The sequence below is a fragment of the Nerophis lumbriciformis genome, linkage group LG16 (genome assembly GCF_033978685.3).
Source record: "Nerophis lumbriciformis linkage group LG16, RoL_Nlum_v2.1, whole genome shotgun sequence".
In the NCBI taxonomy this organism is placed as follows: domain Eukaryota; kingdom Metazoa; phylum Chordata; class Actinopteri; order Syngnathiformes; family Syngnathidae; genus Nerophis; species Nerophis lumbriciformis.
In genome coordinates, this window is record NC_084563.2 from 4,073 (window position 1) to 17,582 (window position 13,510).

At 51.0% G+C, this 13,510-nt stretch overlaps 2 long non-coding RNA genes across 4 annotated transcripts; both read right to left on the reverse strand.

The window, feature by feature from the left end:
• Positions 1 to 2,652: 2,652 nt before the first annotated feature.
• On the reverse strand, positions 2,653 to 4,521 carry LOC140679462 (uncharacterized). Of its 2 annotated transcripts, XR_012050881.1 has the most exons (3): positions 3,553 to 4,521; positions 3,334 to 3,459; positions 2,653 to 3,201 (listed from the first exon to the last, which is right to left on the reverse strand). It is a non-coding gene; the product is annotated as an uncharacterized lncRNA (long non-coding RNA). The 2 variants fall into 2 exon arrangements; XR_012050880.1 differs by having other exon boundaries at positions 3,334 to 4,521.
• Positions 4,522 to 8,737: 4,216 nt separating this feature from the next.
• LOC140679461 (uncharacterized) lies at positions 8,738 to 10,606 on the reverse strand. 2 transcript variants are annotated; one of them, XR_012050879.1, is made up of 3 exons: positions 9,638 to 10,606; positions 9,419 to 9,544; positions 8,738 to 9,286 (listed from the first exon to the last, which is right to left on the reverse strand). It is a non-coding gene; the product is annotated as an uncharacterized lncRNA (long non-coding RNA). The 2 variants fall into 2 exon arrangements; XR_012050878.1 differs by having other exon boundaries at positions 9,419 to 10,606.
• Between the last annotated feature and the right edge of the window lie 2,904 nt (positions 10,607 to 13,510).

Consider the following 13,510-nt stretch of genomic DNA (forward strand, 5'->3'; position numbering starts at 1 on the left):
CTCCACTAGGAGGGACACCCTTGTCCGCCACTCACAATGGTTGGTGAACCCCCACAACCGCAAGGTTTTCCAGCCGTTGTGCCGTGGCGGCCGACACACCCGGAACTGTGTGTACGTGATTCGGTGCCAACGATGTGGCGATATGTACGTGGGCGAGACGGGCAATACCTTAGCTAGGAGATTCGCCCAACACAAGTACAACATCGTTAGGCATAAAAATACCAACACTCACCTGGTTCAGCATTTTCTCCGACACGGGTGGTCTTCCGTCCGGGCGACTGTCGTAGAGACGGATCCCAAATGGAGCCTCGCCCAACGCCACCGGGCGGAGCTCCTTTGGATCTCCAAATTGGGCACCAGACATCCAGGGGGCCTAAATGAGGTGTGAGTGTGAGCCCGTTGGATTGTGACGGACAGTGCACATTCCCGTTTTTCCCTTCTTTATTTTTCCCATACCCCCCACCCCCCCTCTTCCCTAACCCTAACCATTCCCTTCTCCTTACCTAAAACCTACCCCCAAACCTAACCAGCCAGTGCCTCCAATCCTCTTACGGCTCTCACTCTCCCTCGCTCGCCCTCCTGGACCTGCCAAAACAGACAGAAAACGCATTAAATATACTCACCTGGGGATGGGACTCATATACAATCGGAGCATCATATTAAGGGGAGGTAACAGGGAATATATACCTAAAACCTACCCCAACCCTAATCCTAAAACCTAACCCTAACCCTGACCCTAACCCTAACCTCGGGTACGGTACACATACGTACATTCAGAGCATTACACTAAGGGGAGCTTACTGGGACTATCCTCTCCCAACTCTCTGTTTAATACTGAAGCCCTAGGTCACACATCCAGGGTACTTTCTGTATTATTTCTATTTGAATGTACTAGTGTTTGTCTATTATTATATATATATATATATATATATATACATATATATTTATTATAATATATTATATAATATTTATACCATATTACATTGTATTATATTATATATCATATAACAATAACAATGTCTATCATTTCATGTTATTGTTTTAGCAGACAGGATTTTGCAGTAGCATCCTGGGGCTTCAGAGGGTCACTGTTGTCTTCTTTTTACACTTGTGTTGTGGTCAAGACTTCTATTTTGAAGGCCAACTTGTGTTTGACGTGGACCCCACCCCTTCATTTAAATGTTATATTGCTATTAACACCTTTCTCCTGCAATACCTGTTTTCACTGCAAGGATAAAAGGTTGATTTTAGCCTACCTGCCGTGCTAACCTGCTAATACTCTACAAACGAGTCAGGCCTGATGAAGGTATCTTACCGAAACGTTGCCATCTGACTCGTTTCATGTAAATATACATTTTCTACTTTTTTCATATTTTTCTGACACATTGTAGTATTTTTCTTGTATTTGTTTACTTGCCGTGTCCAGTTGAAGGCCTGGTCGCGGCGCGACGCTTTCGTTCCACTAGTCGCTATTTTCTGTAAATAAACAGCCTATTTTGATACTACATGTGCTATTTTTACTCACGAGATATTCCGGTGGCTCATTAGCGCGAGATACAGCATATTTTTGAACAAAAAAGCGTATCTCACCGTTTATGCAGCCAGCCATCAACCGGAAGTGATTATCTTGACCTCGGCGGAAGTCCCGCCTCCGAGCATTCCGTTCTCTCTTTTTCACAAAGGAAACGGATAAAGACAATTTATTTTTATAAAGCGAACAAACCTTTTTTCGCCAACCAGTTTTTCACATCATCCACACCAGCGACATATTAAAATAATTTTGCAATATGTCGGATGGGTTCGAATACGACTGGCTTCCGGTCAGGTCGGGGCGAAGACGCGCACGGCGACGTCAGGCTGCGCCTTCAGAGTGGCTCGCCCAGGATGATGAACGTTGTCATTATGACCAGGAGGAATATTTTTCTCAGTGGGATGAGCAGCGGCCCCAGAGGTCTTATGCGGATGTAGCACGGGGACGGCAGGATTCCTATCCGCGTCGCCCCTACCCGCAGACACGCCGCCATTTTGATGACCTACATCAAGAGCGCCGCAGCGCCCCTCAGTGGAATTATAGGAGAAACACACGCCAAAATAGGAATTTTGTGCCTTCAAGACAGCACTCTCAGGAGTACTTTAGGCCACAATATTCACCTCAAAGACGTCCCCGCTATCCTCCTCCCCCCAGGGGGACACGGAGGAAACGCCGGGATGCTTCCAGGAGGAATGGGCGCTCCCGTAATACCAGTAGAGACATGGACTCTAGGCCTCCCAGACATTATTCTCAGGACTATTTTTTACCTGAACATTGGCCTCAAAGACGTCCCCGCAATCCTCCCCGTCCCAAGAAGACACGCAAGAAGCGTCAGGACGCTTCTCGGAGGACTGCACCCCCTGACAACTCCACAACGTCCATGGAGGGGAATTTAAAAGCACAGTGTTTTTATAATATTATCAAAATAACACATCATTTGAATAATGTTACAAAAGACACTCACCCCCAGTCCATAATAAAAATGGAAGAGACGCTTGCCACCATGATCAAACCAGCGGTCTCCAACCCTGACGTTGAGACGCTTATCAGGTGCAATGCCAGGACTTGGGCATTAACGACGGTTGAGGTTTTAAGAGACCATTATAAAAACACTCTACAAGTGGAATTGGACAAGATAACCAGTTTTATTGACGAGGTTTGGAGACCCGCTTTTCAGCTGGCCTCTACATGGGCCAAGAAACATCTGGGACGCAGACTGATGGGGGACACCCTCGGGAAGGCCGAGGCTCTGATCGTCGCGGCCTTCGCCGACCCCCCTGTCAACGCGGAGGTGGTACGCCCGGCCCAGTCCTTGCCGGTCCAGACCGCCACCCGGGTATCGGTGGGCACCCATACTGACCCTACGGGCCCTGACGGGGCTCCTGGGGTGGTACGGGCTAGCAGCCCTCCGGCTCGGGTCGTCGCCCGGGTCTCGGTGGCTACCAGCACCGACGCCGTGGCTCCAGATTGGTCTCCTGAGGTGGATCGGGATGCAATCCCTCCAGCACGGGTTGCCCCGATCTTCCTTCCTCGTCGACCGGAACCACCCAAGGAGCAGAGGGTGACACAGCCCCGGGCCACGGACAGCGGGCCTGCCCAGGACACCCTCGGCGAGGCTCCGCCCACCCAGCTTATTCCTGCATCTCGCAGGAGGCTTCCTCTGGGATCACCTGCAAGACAAGACACACAGGAGACCCCCACTCAGACCGAGGACGACGATGACTCACCACGTGGGTCCACAAGCTCCGGGGCGGATCAAACCCAGGACACCCCCACCCATACAGAGGACGACGATGACTCACCAGGGGGACCCACGGCCTCCTCGCCTCTCCTGATCGACTTTCGGGATGAAGAACAGGAGCGGGGGCTTTCTTCGGTGATGTCCCCTCGTTACTCTTCCGCGACCCCCGACTGGTCCCCTCTCCAGCCTGAGACGGCAGATGAGACGGCACCACAGGGTGAATTTTCACCACGGGGGCCCACACTTTCCGGGGCTCCTATGGTGGACTATGAGGACTCACCCTTGCAGCGGACGCCTCCTCAGGAGACGCCCCCTCAGGAGATGCTTCCTCAGGAGTCCCCCGATTGGGCACATTTGTTCCCTGGGGCACTAAAAAGGAAGCCACACAAGAGGCCTTCCGTCCCAGATACTCCACAACACCTGTCAATTCCAGAATGTGTCGAGTTGGTAGAGGATACGACTAGTGCCTCCCCCCGTAGACCCACTAGACACATGGTCTCGAGTAGGAGGATGATGGATTGGAAGTTGTCGGCCAACAAGAAATTCTTGGTGATCGGCGACTCCAATCTGTCCCACCTACCACCTTTTTACGTCGACGACCTTCAGATCGACAGTTACCCGGGCGCCAGTTTTAGACACGCGGAGGCCATCCTACGCAAGACCGTAATTGCTGCACCGGTTGAAGTGTTGGTTCTAGCCTTTGGGATCAACCATCGTGAGCAGAAAGTTAAGGAGACCGCTATTAAGCAGCTCCAAGGGGCACTCAGGATGGCCGTGGCTACCTTCCCACGGGCCCGAGTGCTAATCCCCCTGATTAACTATTCGGCCGCTTTGCCCGTTTAGCAGAAAAACAACCTCGGGCGGCTGAATAGTTTAATCAGCAACAATTATGCTCACATCCCGGCTCTCGACAGCCGGGACTTTGAGACCCAACCCGACCTGGTCCACTGGACTCGGGACACGGCCAAGTTGATGCTCAAGCACTGGCTTGACTTTTTAAACTTGGCATCCCCATAATCCCGATCGCTCGGGGGGGTAATAAGAACGTGATAAATTTGGCCCATAATTTCACGCCAACCCCCTTACAAATCTCCCTCCTCAATAAGGGCCTCAACTTCATTCCTTCCACTAATCTCAGTAGCGACTGGCATCATCAACTTCAATTTGACCTCCAGCGCTACCACAGACGTGTCAAACTTGAGGTATACTATGAGAAACAAGATTCTCTCGGACCCACACCCTTCACAGCCCGTTCCGGCTGGGAGCCCTCACCTGGACTTATGCCTCCGGAATTCCAGGCTATGGTCCGGTCCGACGGGCTCTCCATGTCCGGTTCGGGTTGCGCACCTGCGGTCGCTCCCAATTTGACACGCGGAGAAGTCGAGGCCCTTCATAGTCTAAAAACAAACAAACATATTGTGATCAAACCAGCCGACAAGGGGAGTGCTGTTGTCATTTTTGACAGATCGCAATACATATGGGAGGGTTCTCGGCAGTTGAGTGACATGACGTATTATAAACCACTGCCGGAACCTATTTATCCGCAAACTATTCCCATGGTAGAAAAGATTCTGGATAATCTTCTACTTAAAAAATTTATCAATTTTAAACAACATAGGTATCTCATGGGGGAGCCGGATCCTCGCCCCCGCAGGTTCTACATGCTCCCTAAAATTCACAAGGAGCCAGACAAGTGGAGCAAGCCCCACGAGATCCCTCCGGGGCGACCCATTGTGTCTGACTGCGGCAGCGAGACGTACAGAACGGCGGCGTTCATCGATCATTATCTGACGCCGCTGTCCGTTCTGCACGACAGCTACCTCAGGGATACCTATGATTTTATTGATAAAATCAAGAAGGTCTGCATTCCCCCAGATGCCATTTTGTTTACCATCGACATTGACAGCCTGTATACAAACATTGATATAAATGAGGGGATACAGGCTGTCAAAAATGTCTTCTACAGGTACCGCGACGTTAGCAGGCCCGAAAAGGAGCTCCTGCAGCTCCTCGACATTAATTTGAGGAGAAACGACTTTGAGTTTGACGGTCGTTTCTACCTCCAAATTAAGGGCACGGCTATGGGCAAGAAATTTGCACCGGCGTATGCCAACATTTTTATGGCAGAGTGGGAGACCTCTGCCTTGGCCGCCTGCCCAAAACGTCCTCTCCACTACTTCCGGTACCTGGATGACATCTGGGGTGTCTGGACCCATTCCAGTGAGGAGTTCAGCGTGTTCTTAAACACGCTGAACACTCACAATAAAAATATCACCATCAAGTCGACCACGAGCAACACATCGGTCGACTTTTTGGACACCACGACATTCAAGGGTCCCGACTTTGCCGACACGCAACACTTGGACATCAGGGTGTTCTTCAAGGAGACCGACACCCACGCGCTCCTCTTCAAAAGCAGCTTCCACCCCAAGCATACCTTCGCGGGGTTGGTGAAATCCCAATTGTTGAGGTTCCATCGTGTCTGCACCAGAAGGGAGGACTTCCTGACGGCCTCGAGGACCCTCTTTTCTGCCCTGAGGGGGAGGGGCTATTCCAGGTCCTTCCTCAGACGGCAGTTGAGGGTCTTCTTGGACCCGAAGGGGCCTCCCCCTGGGACCGACATGATCCCTCTCATCACCACCTACTCTCCCTCGGCCGTGCGGGTCGCCAAGAAGGTCAAAGACCACTTCCGGACCTTTGCGGAGAGTAGCGGGAGGCTGCCGGGGCGCTACGTGGTGCCGGCCTACCGTAAGAACCCCAACTTGAATGATCTGTTGGTCAGGGCCAGGGTCAGCTCACTGAGAGACCCGCCCTCCACTAGGAGGGACACCCTTGTCCGCCACTCACAATGGTTGGTGAACCCCCACAACCGCAAGGTTTTCCAGCCGTTGTGCCGTGGCGGCCGACACACCCGGAACTGTGTGTACGTGATTCGGTGCCAACGATGTGGCGATATGTACGTGGGCGAGACGGGCAATACCTTAGCTAGGAGATTCGCCCAACACAAGTACAACATCGTTAGGCATAAAAATACCAACACTCACCTGGTTCAGCATTTTCTCCGACACGGGTGGTCTTCCGTCCGGGCGACTGTCGTAGAGACGGATCCCAAATGGAGCCTCGCCCAACGCCACCGGGCGGAGCTCCTTTGGATCTCCAAATTGGGCACCAGACATCCAGGGGGCCTAAATGAGGTGTGAGTGTGAGCCCGTTGGATTGTGACGGACAGTGCACATTCCCGTTTTTCCCTTCTTTATTTTTCCCATACCCCCCACCCCCCCTCTTCCCTAACCCTAACCATTCCCTTCTCCTTACCTAAAACCTACCCCCAAACCTAACCAGCCAGTGCCTCCAATCCTCTTACGGCTCTCACTCTCCCTCGCTCGCCCTCCTGGACCTGCCAAAACAGACAGAAAACGCATTAAATATACTCACCTGGGGATGGGACTCATATACAATCGGAGCATCATATTAAGGGGAGGTAACAGGGAATATATACCTAAAACCTACCCCAACCCTAATCCTAAAACCTAACCCTAACCCTGACCCTAACCCTAACCTCGGGTACGGTACACATACGTACATTCAGAGCATTACACTAAGGGGAGCTTACTGGGACTATCCTCTCCCAACTCTCTGTTTAATACTGAAGCCCTAGGTCACACATCCAGGGTACTTTCTGTATTATTTCTATTTGAATGTACTAGTGTTTGTCTATTATTATATATATATATATATATATATATACATATATATTTATTATAATATATTATATAATATTTATACCATATTACATTGTATTATATTATATATCATATAACAATAACAATGTCTATCATTTCATGTTATTGTTTTAGCAGACAGGATTTTGCAGTAGCATCCTGGGGCTTCAGAGGGTCACTGTTGTCTTCTTTTTACACTTGTGTTGTGGTCAAGACTTCTATTTTGAAGGCCAACTTGTGTTTGACGTGGACCCCACCCCTTCATTTAAATGTTATATTGCTATTAACACCTTTCTCCTGCAATACCTGTTTTCACTGCAAGGATAAAAGGTTGATTTTAGCCTACCTGCCGTGCTAACCTGCTAATACTCTACAAACGAGTCAGGCCTGATGAAGGTATCTTACCGAAACGTTGCCATCTGACTCGTTTCATGTAAATATACATTTTCTACTTTTTTCATATTTTTCTGACACATTGTAGTATTTTTCTTGTATTTGTTTACTTGCCGTGTCCAGTTGAAGGCCTGGTCGCGGCGCGACGCTTTCGTTCCACTAGTCGCTATTTTCTGTAAATAAACAGCCTATTTTTGATACTACATGTGCTATTTTTACTCACGAGATATTCCGGTGGCTCATTAGCGCGAGATACAGCATATTTTTGAACAAAAAAGCGTATCTCACCGTTTATGCAGCCAGCCATCAACCGGAAGTGATTATCTTGACCTCGGCGGAAGTCCCGCCTCCGAGCATTCCGTTCTCTCTTTTTCACAAAGGAAACGGATAAAGACAATTTATTTTTATAAAGCGAACAAACCTTTTTTCGCCAACCAGTTTTTCACATCATCCACACCAGCGACATATTAAAATAATTTTGCAATATGTCGGATGGGTTCGAATACGACTGGCTTCCGGTCAGGTCGGGGCGAAGACGCGCACGGCGACGTCAGGCTGCGCCTTCAGAGTGGCTCGCCCAGGATGATGAACGTTGTCATTATGACCAGGAGGAATATTTTTCTCAGTGGGATGAGCAGCGGCCCCAGAGGTCTTATGCGGATGTAGCACGGGGACGGCAGGATTCCTATCCGCGTCGCCCCTACCCGCAGACACGCCGCCATTTTGATGACCTACATCAAGAGCGCCGCAGCGCCCCTCAGTGGAATTATAGGAGAAACACACGCCAAAATAGGAATTTTGTGCCTTCAAGACAGCACTCTCAGGAGTACTTTAGGCCACAATATTCACCTCAAAGACGTCCCCGCTATCCTCCTCCCCCCAGGGGGACACGGAGGAAACGCCGGGATGCTTCCAGGAGGAATGGGCGCTCCCGTAATACCAGTAGAGACATGGACTCTAGGCCTCCCAGACATTATTCTCAGGACTATTTTTTACCTGAACATTGGCCTCAAAGACGTCCCCGCAATCCTCCCCGTCCCAAGAAGACACGCAAGAAGCGTCAGGACGCTTCTCGGAGGACTGCACCCCCTGACAACTCCACAACGTCCATGGAGGGGAATTTAAAAGCACAGTGTTTTTATAATATTATCAAAATAACACATCATTTGAATAATGTTACAAAAGACACTCACCCCCAGTCCATAATAAAAATGGAAGAGACGCTTGCCACCATGATCAAACCAGCGGTCTCCAACCCTGACGTTGAGACGCTTATCAGGTGCAATGCCAGGACTTGGGCATTAACGACGGTTGAGGTTTTAAGAGACCATTATAAAAACACTCTACAAGTGGAATTGGACAAGATAACCAGTTTTATTGACGAGGTTTGGAGACCCGCTTTTCAGCTGGCCTCTACATGGGCCAAGAAACATCTGGGACGCAGACTGATGGGGGACACCCTCGGGAAGGCCGAGGCTCTGATCGTCGCGGCCTTCGCCGACCCCCCTGTCAACGCGGAGGTGGTACGCCCGGCCCAGTCCTTGCCGGTCCAGACCGCCACCCGGGTATCGGTGGGCACCCATACTGACCCTACGGGCCCTGACGGGGCTCCTGGGGTGGTACGGGCTAGCAGCCCTCCGGCTCGGGTCGTCGCCCGGGTCTCGGTGGCTACCAGCACCGACGCCGTGGCTCCAGATTGGTCTCCTGAGGTGGATCGGGATGCAATCCCTCCAGCACGGGTTGCCCCGATCTTCCTTCCTCGTCGACCGGAACCACCCAAGGAGCAGAGGGTGACACAGCCCCGGGCCACGGACAGCGGGCCTGCCCAGGACACCCTCGGCGAGGCTCCGCCCACCCAGCTTATTCCTGCATCTCGCAGGAGGCTTCCTCTGGGATCACCTGCAAGACAAGACACACAGGAGACCCCCACTCAGACCGAGGACGACGATGACTCACCACGTGGGTCCACAAGCTCCGGGGCGGATCAAACCCAGGACACCCCCACCCATACAGAGGACGACGATGACTCACCAGGGGGACCCACGGCCTCCTCGCCTCTCCTGATCGACTTTCGGGATGAAGAACAGGAGCGGGGGCTTTCTTCGGTGATGTCCCCTCGTTACTCTTCCGCGACCCCCGACTGGTCCCCTCTCCAGCCTGAGACGGCAGATGAGACGGCACCACAGGGTGAATTTTCACCACGGGGGCCCACACTTTCCGGGGCTCCTATGGTGGACTATGAGGACTCACCCTTGCAGCGGACGCCTCCTCAGGAGACGCCCCCTCAGGAGATGCTTCCTCAGGAGTCCCCCGATTGGGCACATTTGTTCCCTGGGGCACTAAAAAGGAAGCCACACAAGAGGCCTTCCGTCCCAGATACTCCACAACACCTGTCAATTCCAGAATGTGTCGAGTTGGTAGAGGATACGACTAGTGCCTCCCCCCGTAGACCCACTAGACACATGGTCTCGAGTAGGAGGATGATGGATTGGAAGTTGTCGGCCAACAAGAAATTCTTGGTGATCGGCGACTCCAATCTGTCCCACCTACCACCTTTTTACGTCGACGACCTTCAGATCGACAGTTACCCGGGCGCCAGTTTTAGACACGCGGAGGCCATCCTACGCAAGACCGTAATTGCTGCACCGGTTGAAGTGTTGGTTCTAGCCTTTGGGATCAACCATCGTGAGCAGAAAGTTAAGGAGACCGCTATTAAGCAGCTCCAAGGGGCACTCAGGATGGCCGTGGCTACCTTCCCACGGGCCCGAGTGCTAATCCCCCTGATTAACTATTCGGCCGCTTTGCCCGTTGAGCAGAAAAACAACCTCGGGCGGCTGAATAGTTTAATCAGCAACAATTATGCTCACATCCCGGCTCTCGACAGCCGGGACTTTGAGACCCAACCCGACCTGGTCCACTGGACTCGGGACACGGCCAAGTTGATGCTCAAGCACTGGCTTGACTTTTTAAACTTGGCATCCCCATAATCCCGATCGCTCGGGGGGGTAATAAGAACGTGATAAATTTGGCCCATAATTTCACGCCAACCCCCTTACAAATCTCCCTCCTCAATAAGGGCCTCAACTTCATTCCTTCCACTAATCTCAGTAGCGACTGGCATCATCAACTTCAATTTGACCTCCAGCGCTACCACAGACGTGTCAAACTTGAGGTATACTATGAGAAACAAGATTCTCTCGGACCCACACCCTTCACAGCCCGTTCCGGCTGGGAGCCCTCACCTGGACTTATGCCTCCGGAATTCCAGGCTATGGTCCGGTCCGACGGGCTCTCCATGTCCGGTTCGGGTTGCGCACCTGCGGTCGCTCCCAATTTGACACGCGGAGAAGTCGAGGCCCTTCATAGTCTAAAAACAAACAAACATATTGTGATCAAACCAGCCGACAAGGGGAGTGCTGTTGTCATTTTTGACAGATCGCAATACATATGGGAGGGTTCTCGGCAGTTGAGTGACATGACGTATTATAAACCACTGCCGGAACCTATTTATCCGCAAACTATTCCCATGGTAGAAAAGATTCTGGATAATCTTCTACTTAAAAAATTTATCAATTTTAAACAACATAGGTATCTCATGGGGGAGCCGGATCCTCGCCCCCGCAGGTTCTACATGCTCCCTAAAATTCACAAGGAGCCAGACAAGTGGAGCAAGCCCCACGAGATCCCTCCGGGGCGACCCATTGTGTCTGACTGCGGCAGCGAGACGTACAGAACGGCGGCGTTCATCGATCATTATCTGACGCCGCTGTCCGTTCTGCACGACAGCTACCTCAGGGATACCTATGATTTTATTGATAAAATCAAGAAGGTCTGCATTCCCCCAGATGCCATTTTGTTTACCATCGACATTGACAGCCTGTATACAAACATTGATATAAATGAGGGGATACAGGCTGTCAAAAATGTCTTCTACAGGTACCGCGACGTTAGCAGGCCCGAAAAGGAGCTCCTGCAGCTCCTCGACATTAATTTGAGGAGAAACGACTTTGAGTTTGACGGTCGTTTCTACCTCCAAATTAAGGGCACGGCTATGGGCAAGAAATTTGCACCGGCGTATGCCAACATTTTTATGGCAGAGTGGGAGACCTCTGCCTTGGCCGCCTGCCCAAAACGTCCTCTCCACTACTTCCGGTACCTGGATGACATCTGGGGTGTCTGGACCCATTCCAGTGAGGAGTTCAGCGTGTTCTTAAACACGCTGAACACTCACAATAAAAATATCACCATCAAGTCGACCACGAGCAACACATCGGTCGACTTTTTGGACACCACGACATTCAAGGGTCCCGACTTTGCCGACACGCAACACTTGGACATCAGGGTGTTCTTCAAGGAGACCGACACCCACGCGCTCCTCTTCAAAAGCAGCTTCCACCCCAAGCATACCTTCGCGGGGTTGGTGAAATCCCAATTGTTGAGGTTCCATCGTGTCTGCACCAGAAGGGAGGACTTCCTGACGGCCTCGAGGACCCTCTTTTCTGCCCTGAGGGGGAGGGGCTATTCCAGGTCCTTCCTCAGACGGCAGTTGAGGGTCTTCTTGGACCCGAAGGGGCCTCCCCCTGGGACCGACATGATCCCTCTCATCACCACCTACTCTCCCTCGGCCGTGCGGGTCGCCAAGAAGGTCAAAGACCACTTCCGGACCTTTGCGGAGAGTAGCGGGAGGCTGCCGGGGCGCTACGTGGTGCCGGCCTACCGTAAGAACCCCAACTTGAATGATCTGTTGGTCAGGGCCAGGGTCAGCTCACTGAGAGACCCGCCCTCCACTAGGAGGGACACCCTTGTCCGCCACTCACAATGGTTGGTGAACCCCCACAACCGCAAGGTTTTCCAGCCGTTGTGCCGTGGCGGCCGACACACCCGGAACTGTGTGTACGTGATTCGGTGCCAACGATGTGGCGATATGTACGTGGGCGAGACGGGCAATACCTTAGCTAGGAGATTCGCCCAACACAAGTACAACATCGTTAGGCATAAAAATACCAACACTCACCTGGTTCAGCATTTTCTCCGACACGGGTGGTCTTCCGTCCGGGCGACTGTCGTAGAGACGGATCCCAAATGGAGCCTCGCCCAACGCCACCGGGCGGAGCTCCTTTGGATCTCCAAATTGGGCACCAGACATCCAGGGGGCCTAAATGAGGTGTGAGTGTGAGCCCGTTGGATTGTGACGGACAGTGCACATTCCCGTTTTTCCCTTCTTTATTTTTCCCATACCCCCCACCCCCCCTCTTCCCTAACCCTAACCATTCCCTTCTCCTTACCTAAAACCTACCCCCAAACCTAACCAGCCAGTGCCTCCAATCCTCTTACGGCTCTCACTCTCCCTCGCTCGCCCTCCTGGACCTGCCAAAACAGACAGAAAACGCATTAAATATACTCACCTGGGGATGGGACTCATATACAATCGGAGCATCATATTAAGGGGAGGTAACAGGGAATATATACCTAAAACCTACCCCAACCCTAATCCTAAAACCTAACCCTAACCCTGACCCTAACCCTAACCTCGGGTACGGTACACATACGTACATTCAGAGCATTACACTAAGGGGAGCTTACTGGGACTATCCTCTCCCAACTCTCTGTTTAATACTGAAGCCCTAGGTCACACATCCAGGGTACTTTCTGTATTATTTCTATTTGAATGTACTAGTGTTTGTCTATTATTATATATATATATATATATATATATACATATATATTTATTATAATATATTATATAATATTTATACCATATTACATTGTATTATATTATATATCATATAACAATAACAATGTCTATCATTTCATGTTATTGTTTTAGCAGACAGGATTTTGCAGTAGCATCCTGGGGCTTCAGAGGGTCACTGTTGTCTTCTTTTTACACTTGTGTTGTGGTCAAGACTTCTATTTTGAAGGCCAACTTGTGTTTGACGTGGACCCCACCCCTTCATTTAAATGTTATATTGCTATTAACACCTTTCTCCTGCAATACCTGTTTTCACTGCAAGGATAAAAGGTTGACTTTAGCCTACCTGCCGTGCTAACCTGCTAATACTCTACAAACGAGTCAGGCCTGATGAAGGTATCTTACCGAAACGTTGCCATCTGACTCGTTTC